The sequence below is a fragment of the Galeopterus variegatus genome, unplaced genomic scaffold (genome assembly GCF_000696425.1).
Source record: "Galeopterus variegatus unplaced genomic scaffold, G_variegatus-3.0.2 Scaffold123, whole genome shotgun sequence".
NCBI classification, from domain to species: domain Eukaryota; kingdom Metazoa; phylum Chordata; class Mammalia; order Dermoptera; family Cynocephalidae; genus Galeopterus; species Galeopterus variegatus.
The window spans coordinates 167373-175933 of record NW_007726234.1 but is presented as its reverse complement, the minus strand read 5'-3'; the positions used below and the strand labels follow the sequence as shown (position 1 = coordinate 175933).

The 8561-nt window shown below is 45.2% G+C and overlaps 1 pseudogene; it reads right to left on the bottom strand.

The window, feature by feature from the left end:
- Positions 1–2936: 2936 nt before the first annotated feature.
- On the bottom strand, positions 2937–3707 carry LOC103603625 (annotated as a pseudogene).
- Between the last annotated feature and the right edge of the window lie 4854 nt (positions 3708–8561).

The following is an 8561-nucleotide window of genomic DNA, read 5'->3' as shown; positions in this document are numbered from 1 at the left end:
TTGCCGGTCACAAAAAAAGACAAAAAGGAAAAAAAAAAAATACTTATCCACTGTTACGTGTCTATGGTGCTTTATTAGAATGTAGCTTCTAGACCAAAAGAGGAAAATTTTATATTTCAGTTATTGTCATTTAAACTTATATTCAATATTTACCTAATCTAAAACATACATTTCCCCACATTTTTTTTTATCAACATACAATGTAGTTGATTTTCTCTCCCCACATTTTTATGTCATTGAAATCAGGATTGACTCATTTTAAAAGGCAGGTTTTCTGTTAGTGGTACATAAATTATAGTGATGTTGTCTGTCAGTGGTATCTTAGATCTGAAATAGGATACATGTAGGAAATTATATGCCTAGGTATTTTTCCCTTAGGTTACTTTATGAAATCATAGACTGTTGCATTTTTTCTAATACTCTGCCCCCTCTCATTATACTTAAGCCATACACTGGTCTTTGCATTTTTCCCTGAATACCTTAGGGCCTTTGGACTAGCTGCTCCCTAGTCTGGAAAGCTCCTGCACCCAACCCACACCTGTTCCTCACTTGGCTGCCTCCTTCAGGTCATGCTGTCTTAGCTTAAATGTCACTCCTTTGGAAAAGCCTGTTGACCACCCAATCTAAATTGGCTCCACCCTCTAAATACATTTCCTATCACATTACCCCAGTTTTATTTTCATCAAAGCACTTACCCTGACATCCTCATTTCTTTGTCTCTTTCTTCACTAAAGCACAAACCTAATGGGAGTGGAGATCTTGCCTGTCTTGTTCAACACCATATCCTCAGCAACTAGGATAGAGCCTGACACTGAGCAGATGCTCAAATATTTCTAGAATGAATACTTTAGAAAAATAATGCTAAGCTATGGACATAATATCTAATTATTTGGTAAGTAACTATGTTTCAAATTTATAAACAGTACTGCTTCCTTTTTTATGGCAAAGAATCTCATAATAAATTATTTTGTTAGGAAGACCCATTTCTGATTGCTACAGTTAAATGTAATTTTAGAAATATACTAATAGCATATACCAAGGATAATTTCTATAGCATGAAACAATTTACACCATCTTTAATTCATTTGTATATATTCCAAATCTACTTATTCTTGGCCAGAACTGATATCAAATATGTGGCAAACTAGGATGAAAACAAAAAGGTTGTTTCAGAAGTTCAAGAGTGTAATTATCTTCAACTTTTTAAATTTTAAGAAAGAATAGTGATTTATCCTAAAGGAAAGATGAAGTTAAAATTACTATTTATAATTATAATTTTATTTTCCACAGCTTGATTCAAAGGATTAACTGAAATAAAGTTTGTCTGATATTGCAGAACATCTGACAAGAACAATAATAAATAACGTACTGTCAATTCCTTTAATACCCGCATTCTACATGTATGACAAAAGAACAAAATAAATACACTGAAATCCTGAAAAAGTGTATTTATCTGTTTTTTAATTCAAAAAAAGCCCATGATTTTTTGGGAGGTGATACAAGATTGTTTTCCAGTCAGATCATAATTTCTACAATCTTTGTAATAACCATAAATTCAAAAGGTTCCCGCTCTCCCCACCCCAATTCACTTTTGGCACCTACACATGAAATATTGCTTCTGAAAAATGGGGAAAAAAACATGCTGAACACGGGCTTTATCCTGCTGCTCCTTTCCTGAAAAAATGTTTCTGCTTGCTGAATTTGGAATACTGATACAAGAAGAAAGATTAATAATATCGCATCATGAAAATCTTTTTCTAACTAACTACATGGATATCTCAGAAAATGTACTAGAAACAGCAGCCAATTCTCAGAGGTAAAGGGGCAATAACTTATCTCTCCCTGCTTCTTCTAATTTTAAATCTAGAATTACAACACAACTCTATCAGAGGTAGCAGAAGGTCTGGCATAGGCTCTGGCTTCATGATTTTAGAATATGAATTTAACTCATCACAACTTTCAGAAGAATTTGTGTGACACAAAGTCACAAAAGAGGAGGCCCACTCACCTTCTGCACACGAGTGTTGATTGGAAGACAGATGCATCAGTTGATTACCACAGGAGAAGGTGAAGCCTAACCACACGACCAGCAATTAGGAGAGGACTTAGCCAAAGAACTTAAAAAATCTGATTGCAAAAGTATGTCATTTATAAAGTATACTACTCTTGAGTCTTCATTTAGTCCACCAAAAAAAGGTTCCTACACTAAAATCAGGATGCTACAGGAGAAAAAGAACCAACACAGACTATAATTGGCCAATATTTAAATATGAAGAAACCAATTCACGACTTTCATTTTTCATATGTGAGGAGTATTTATGAGCTTGGTGTTGACCTATTTGGCACAATTCAATTTCATTTTTTCAGCTATGCTTCAGTTCCACAGGGTATTGCCAAGAAATTTATCCAAAAAACTCCAGATTTTTCAGTGTCATTAGAGCTTAATGGATTTTTCTTAGTACTACTGCTAAACTGATAAAAGGGCAGGGGAGGGAATCTTACCCCACCCCACCCTTCCAAAACCTAATAAGACACTATTCTTTCAAAACAAGAAGACGGTAATGTTATAAATCTAGGAACAAAATAAGATGCTATGACAATACTTTTTCTTTTTAATTAACATTTGACTTTCCCATCTATAGCACTGCATATGTAGTTAAGCTTCGGGGAGGTAGGGAGGGAGGAAGGGAGGCAGAGATGGAAGGAGAGAAGAAACTCCAAAACCTCCTGACCAAGCAGCCGCTCCACTGCACGGACAGGGGCTCATTTCTTCCGCCAGCCATTGAGTCACAAAATTTTTTCCCCATTTAAAGAAGTATGCGTGAATGAGGTTGGGGAGAGCAGGAAGCACAACCAAGAAATGAACTACAGTCTTCTCTTTACCAACCCAGCCCTGTGTCCTCAGCGGCAACTGACGTCATCCACCATCCTGGCATTCACAGTAAGCAACACCTTTCTTTCAGACTTTTCTTGTTCTTGCTGCTTTTCTTGCCATTCTTGTCTTTGTTTTCTGACATCTTCTTTGCTCTGATTTCTCTCATTAAGTCAAAGAACACCTTGTCCACGTTGGCCCGCGTTTTCGTCGATGTCTCCACATACTGCATGCCCCACTCTTGGGCTTTACTCCTTGCCTCCTCGATGGGCACCTGCCTCCGCTCCTCTAAGTCGGACTTGTTTCCCACGACGAGCAATGGAATTTTCTCTTCTTCGGCCTTAACACGGAGGATCTGTTCCCTGAATTCAGCAGTGGCTGTGAAGGATTCGTGTTCTGTAACTGAGAACACCAGCAGAAAACCTTCCCCGCTCCGAAAGCAGTTGTCTCGAATGGCTGCATAGTCCTCCTGTCCAGCGGTGTCCAGAATATCTATCTGGACCTCCTCTCCATCAAGAACCACTTTCTTTCTGTAACTGTCAGCTTTGGTAGGTTCATAGTCTTCTACAAACTCGTCGTACATGAACTGAAGAGTCAGGGCCGACTTGCCAACCCCTCCACTGCCAACCACGATCACCTTGTGAAGGGCCAAGGAGCTCTGGCTCTTACTCTTGTTTGCAGCCATCCTGCTGGTTTTCTGAGGTTGTGAAACACGGACAGAAGACCCAGTTTGGAGAACTGGGACCCGTTCCGCGCCTCCTCGGCCGTCCGCACCCGGCCCGCAGCCCTCAGACGCGCCCCGCCCCCTCCTTTGCCTCCTCCCGGGGCCGGACCCCACCAGTCCCCAGCCGATTTGTCATCGAGACGCCTGGGCCCGCTTCCCCACCCCCCGAGCGCGCCCCCGCTGTCGCCTAGGTAACCCCTCCTGTCGAGAACGCGCCCTCCCTTCCGTCTTGCCCTCTCCTTGGAGGCCACGCCCATCTGGGGCCTGTCAGCCAATCCGAAGCGGATCTCTCAAGCTGCGGGAGACTGGGGAAGAGACTTCGCCAATGACAAGCCGCCTCAGGGGGGAGGGGCGGGCCCGGCACGCCCGCCCCGCCCACCTCCAGTTCCTTCTTTTCCCGGCCGGACGCGCTGCACGTGACCGCTGCTGCAGTGGAGGAGCGACGAGCTGGTCTAGGGAGACTGGGCGTGAGCCGGCAGAGCTGCGCTCCAGTCGTGGGATTTAAGCCAGGGCGAGGCTAAAAAAGTGGAAAGCAAAAGGGAAGGACACTCCTGATATACAGAAACCAAGGAAAATTACGAGGTGGCGAAGTGTGCTTCCGCGCGGGTGTGGAAAGGTCCAAGGGGCTGTGGGGACGCCAGTCAGGGGCTCCTGGGGGGGGGGGGGGGGGGCCGGCGGGGGGGGGGGGGGGCCGGCGGGGGGGGGGGGGGGCCGGCGGGGGGGGGGGGGGGCCGGCGGGGGGGGGGGGGGGCCGGCGGGGGGGGGGGGGGGCCGGCGGGGGGGGGGGGGGGCCGGCGGGGGGGGGGGGGGGCGGGGAACCTCCACCTGCCGCCACCACTCGCTTAGCTAATGACATCCCATTAGCAGTAATGGAGTTACTTAGCCAATGCCCAGATGTAACTTGACCTAGGTCACATATAAGATCCAGAATCCTAACCCCAGCCTTAGCCCTGAGGCAGGAAGTGCAATGGGCAAGCTCAAGGCCAACAGGTTTTCTCCCACAAACTGCACCCACCTTCGCCCTTCAGAGCACGGGAACTTGTGGTTTTCTATGCAAACAGGGATTCACCTCGGGTTGATTTTCCTAACAGCCCCCTTGAAGAGCTGAATCCTAACCATCCCCGCCTCCGCAGGTCTTGTGGCTCTGTTGACCCCTACACAAAACTTATGGCTCACGCTGTATCGCAATTAAGAGTTTAAACATTCGCCTCTTTAATATCTAAGGAAGGGAATTAACTATCACTTGTTCAATTTGATATCCATAGCAGCTAACACTGTGTAATTCTTTCATTGTTGGTAATTGTAAGTTAGGATACATGGTGTATCACATTAGAGGCTTTGTGCCTTGATTAGATTGCTATGTATAAACAACAGATTCAGTCCTTCATCAACATCTATGAGTATATCAAAAAGCACAGAAGCTTTATACCTTTGTCTTAAATGATAGGCTTAACAAAAAAATGTAACCAGAAGAATATCTTTCTGGTAGTCTACTATCTTAAGCATTGTTTTCACCCTTCTCATATATATTAAAGACTTTTGGGCCAGCCCATGGCTCACTCGGGAGAGTGCGGTGCTGATAACACCAAGGCCACGGGTTCGGATCCCATATAGGGATGGCCGGTTTGCTCACTGGCTGAGCGTGGTGCTGACAACACCAAGTCAAGGGTTAAGATCCCCTTACCGGTCATCTTTTTTTTTAAAAAAAAAGACTTTTATTGAATGCTACTTATATGACAGAAACTCTGCTAGGTATTATAATGGAGAAGGAGTGAGAGGCTTCTCAAAGACAACACCAAGTCAAGGGTTAAGATCCCCTTACCGGTCATCTTTTTTTTTTAAAAAAAAAGACTTTTATTGAATGCTACTTATATGACAGAAACTCTGCTAGGTATTATAATGGAGAAGGAGTGAGAGGCTTCTCAAAAAGGAAGCTCTCTAGTATTTATAACCCAGAAGGGAAATCAGGGCCAAACCCTTCCCTATGGAGTAACAATTAAGTGCACAGGTTTGGAATCAGGAAGTATAGGCTCAAAGGATGGGCTCCACCATGTAACTAGCAGTTACTTAAATAGGAAGTTACTATGGGCCTCGGTTTCCCCGGCCATCCAAAAGGAGCAGTACCTCCACACTGTAGGTGTAAAGATATAAGTGAGATTATACGTATAGCTCTTAGTACAGTGCTAGGAACTGGAGTGCTCCACAAATGTGAGCTTACATTGTGACTGCCACCAGAGGCCACAATGTACACTCAAGTGTGTCATAACCAACATGGCACAGCCTTTCCTCCCATGGCCCATCGGTATCATGGTGTGACTTAACTGTGCAGCCTGGCGGAAAGCGCCTGCCCTGCTGTAGTAGTACCTTTTTATCAAACGTAAGTTTAGTCATGAGAGCTGCCCGGTGTAGATATGGCAATGGAAACTAGGAGGACATTCCAGGGGTCCAAGCACAGTGGGGTCCATAGGGCCAGTGGCTAGAGAGGGTAATGGGCCCTCAGATAACAGCAGACTGGGGGAGATTACAGGAGGAGGGGAGCAAGAGCACTGAAGAGCAAACCAGGAGTGTCCTCCTGCCAAACCCCAAAGGAACCAGAGGAAAGGTTTGAAGTTGGGATCCCCAGAGGTGCTATGACACCAGGGAGATGGGTGCTCAAAAGCCAAGCAGGAAATGGGGGAGGGTGGAGAGGGCCAGCTTACCGATTTCCTACAACATCAGCCAGCATGAGAGACTTGCTGCCATGAGCTGGCAGGATTATATAAACAGATGGTATTATTAGAAAGAGTCAGGAGACGCTCCAGCATCCCTGTGGGCATTCGATACTTGGTGACCACCTCAATTAGAAAAGAAAGAAGGCTGCCAATCTACAGATGTGGGAAAAAAGAAATCATTCTCACCTACTGAAGGTTATGGAAAGAACCTACTCTAAGCAGCAAAAGTACAAGGAATTAATCTTCAGCACTTCAGTTATCTTTCTGTTCTGTGTTCTTCACCCCTCAGTTCCCAAATGTTCTCTCCCCACTTCCTACTATCTAATCCTATTCTCAGGAATGGGTTTCACAGGCTCATTCACATGCAGGAATAAATGACTAATGATAGCTCAGTGTGTTACCCACTCCTTCCTGCGCATTTGTATCACACAACTGATCAAAACCCTCAGTCCCAGGCCAGAGGCAGTATTTAGGGGAGGACCTGAGTTCTTTAATTCATACTACGAGGATGGAGTGATTGTGTGTGTGTGTGGCTGGTCAGTACAGGTACTGAACTCTGGACCTTGATGTTATCAGCACCACGCTGTAACCAACTAAGTTAACCGGCCAGCCCTGATAGAGTGATTTATCCCTCCTCCAGAAAAGGTTCAAACTCCTGAGTTTTCACACGAGGCCCCAGGTAAGGGTAATGCATTACCGGAATCCTCCTCCAAAACCTGGGTAACGTCCCCAAGCCTTTCTTTCCCTGCAGCCATTTTCTGGCAGTTACCAAGAAAAGTTCCTGGCATTTACTCACCCCAAACATATTCAAAATCTTGACTTTGTTGCTCAATTTAGCGACTGCCACTATAACAGACTTATGGGGGTGGGGGAGGTTAAAGTACATTCTTTCTTATGCGTTTTATCAAGATCTTCTGTTCCCCCATTACCATCTTTCTATGCAGGCTGTACAGCCCCAGTCAGCCAGCAGGAACCAAATAGATGTTCCTGGGAATTGCTCTGATAGAAAGTCAGAGGCCCAAGGAATTAGCTAGAGGATGACCTTTTATTTTCTAAAAGGAAAACATCTACTTGAGAAACACATTAGGAAAAGAAAATGATTCATTTCTATTTTAAATTATTGAATTGCCCAAGGAATTAGCTAGAGGATGACCTTTTATTTTCTAAAAGGAAAACATCTACTTGAGAAGCACATTAGGAAAAGAAAATGATTCATTTCTATTTTAAATTATTGAATGAGCTGGACTTATCCTGCCATCATAGCTTAGAAGCAGTTTATCTTGCAGAAATGAAGTCAAGTCTGTCTTGTAATTGAATGTGAGTCTTCATCATTATTGCTAATCCCCACTGCATGCCTGCTCACGTTCTCTTCTGTCCTCGTGGAGACACATGCTCTGTGCTTCCTAAAATCTGCACAGTAAACCGCTGCCACAGGTCTAGTACCAACCTCCAGGTAACCATGTAAAAGCTGCTGCAGGGTGACAGCTGCTAAACCCTTGACTATGAGACAGAATGAGATTCAAGTCTCTAGATTCTGTGCTGAGCTCTCTCCAAAGTGAAATATTATTTGTGGTCTACCAGGAAGCTGACCTCGTCAAAGACCTTGTTTAGCCCCTCTCCTTCTCCCCAGTTTGGGTGTTCTTCTGACAGCATCGCAGGGTCTTTCCTGGATACTGCCTGGACTACAGATGCACCTGGGACTGTGCTCAACCACAGACTCTTCCTCAGGCTCCCCGGTGACCTCTGTTGCCCCTTATATGTCAGAGCTCCTGAGGGTCCAGTCTCAGCCACCTGCCCTTCCCTGGGGAATCACATCTACATACACTTGTGTCTCACCCACCCAGGACATGCTGAGTGTTGCCCCTTATATGTCAGAGCTCCTGAGGGTCCAGTCTCAGCCACCTGCCCTTCCCTGGGAAATCACATCTACATACACTTGTGTCTCACCCACCCAGGACATGCTGAGCACACCCAAGCAGATCTAGGGCCCCAGCCCAGGTGTTCTCCTGCCCCACGGAGGCACATGACCCAAAGAGTAGGTCAGCTATGGGTGGCTAGCTAGACAGACAAAGAGGACATGAAAACTTGAGTTAGAAGAAGGACGAGGAAAGAAATGATGTTGGCTGAATGGCTGCTGCGGGCCTGGCACAATTAGACACTGGACATTTGCTCTTAGGTGACCCTTCACAGCAGTCCCATGGAGCTGCTATTCCTCACTTCATAGATGAGGACCCTGGGCCTCAGAGGGTCAAGA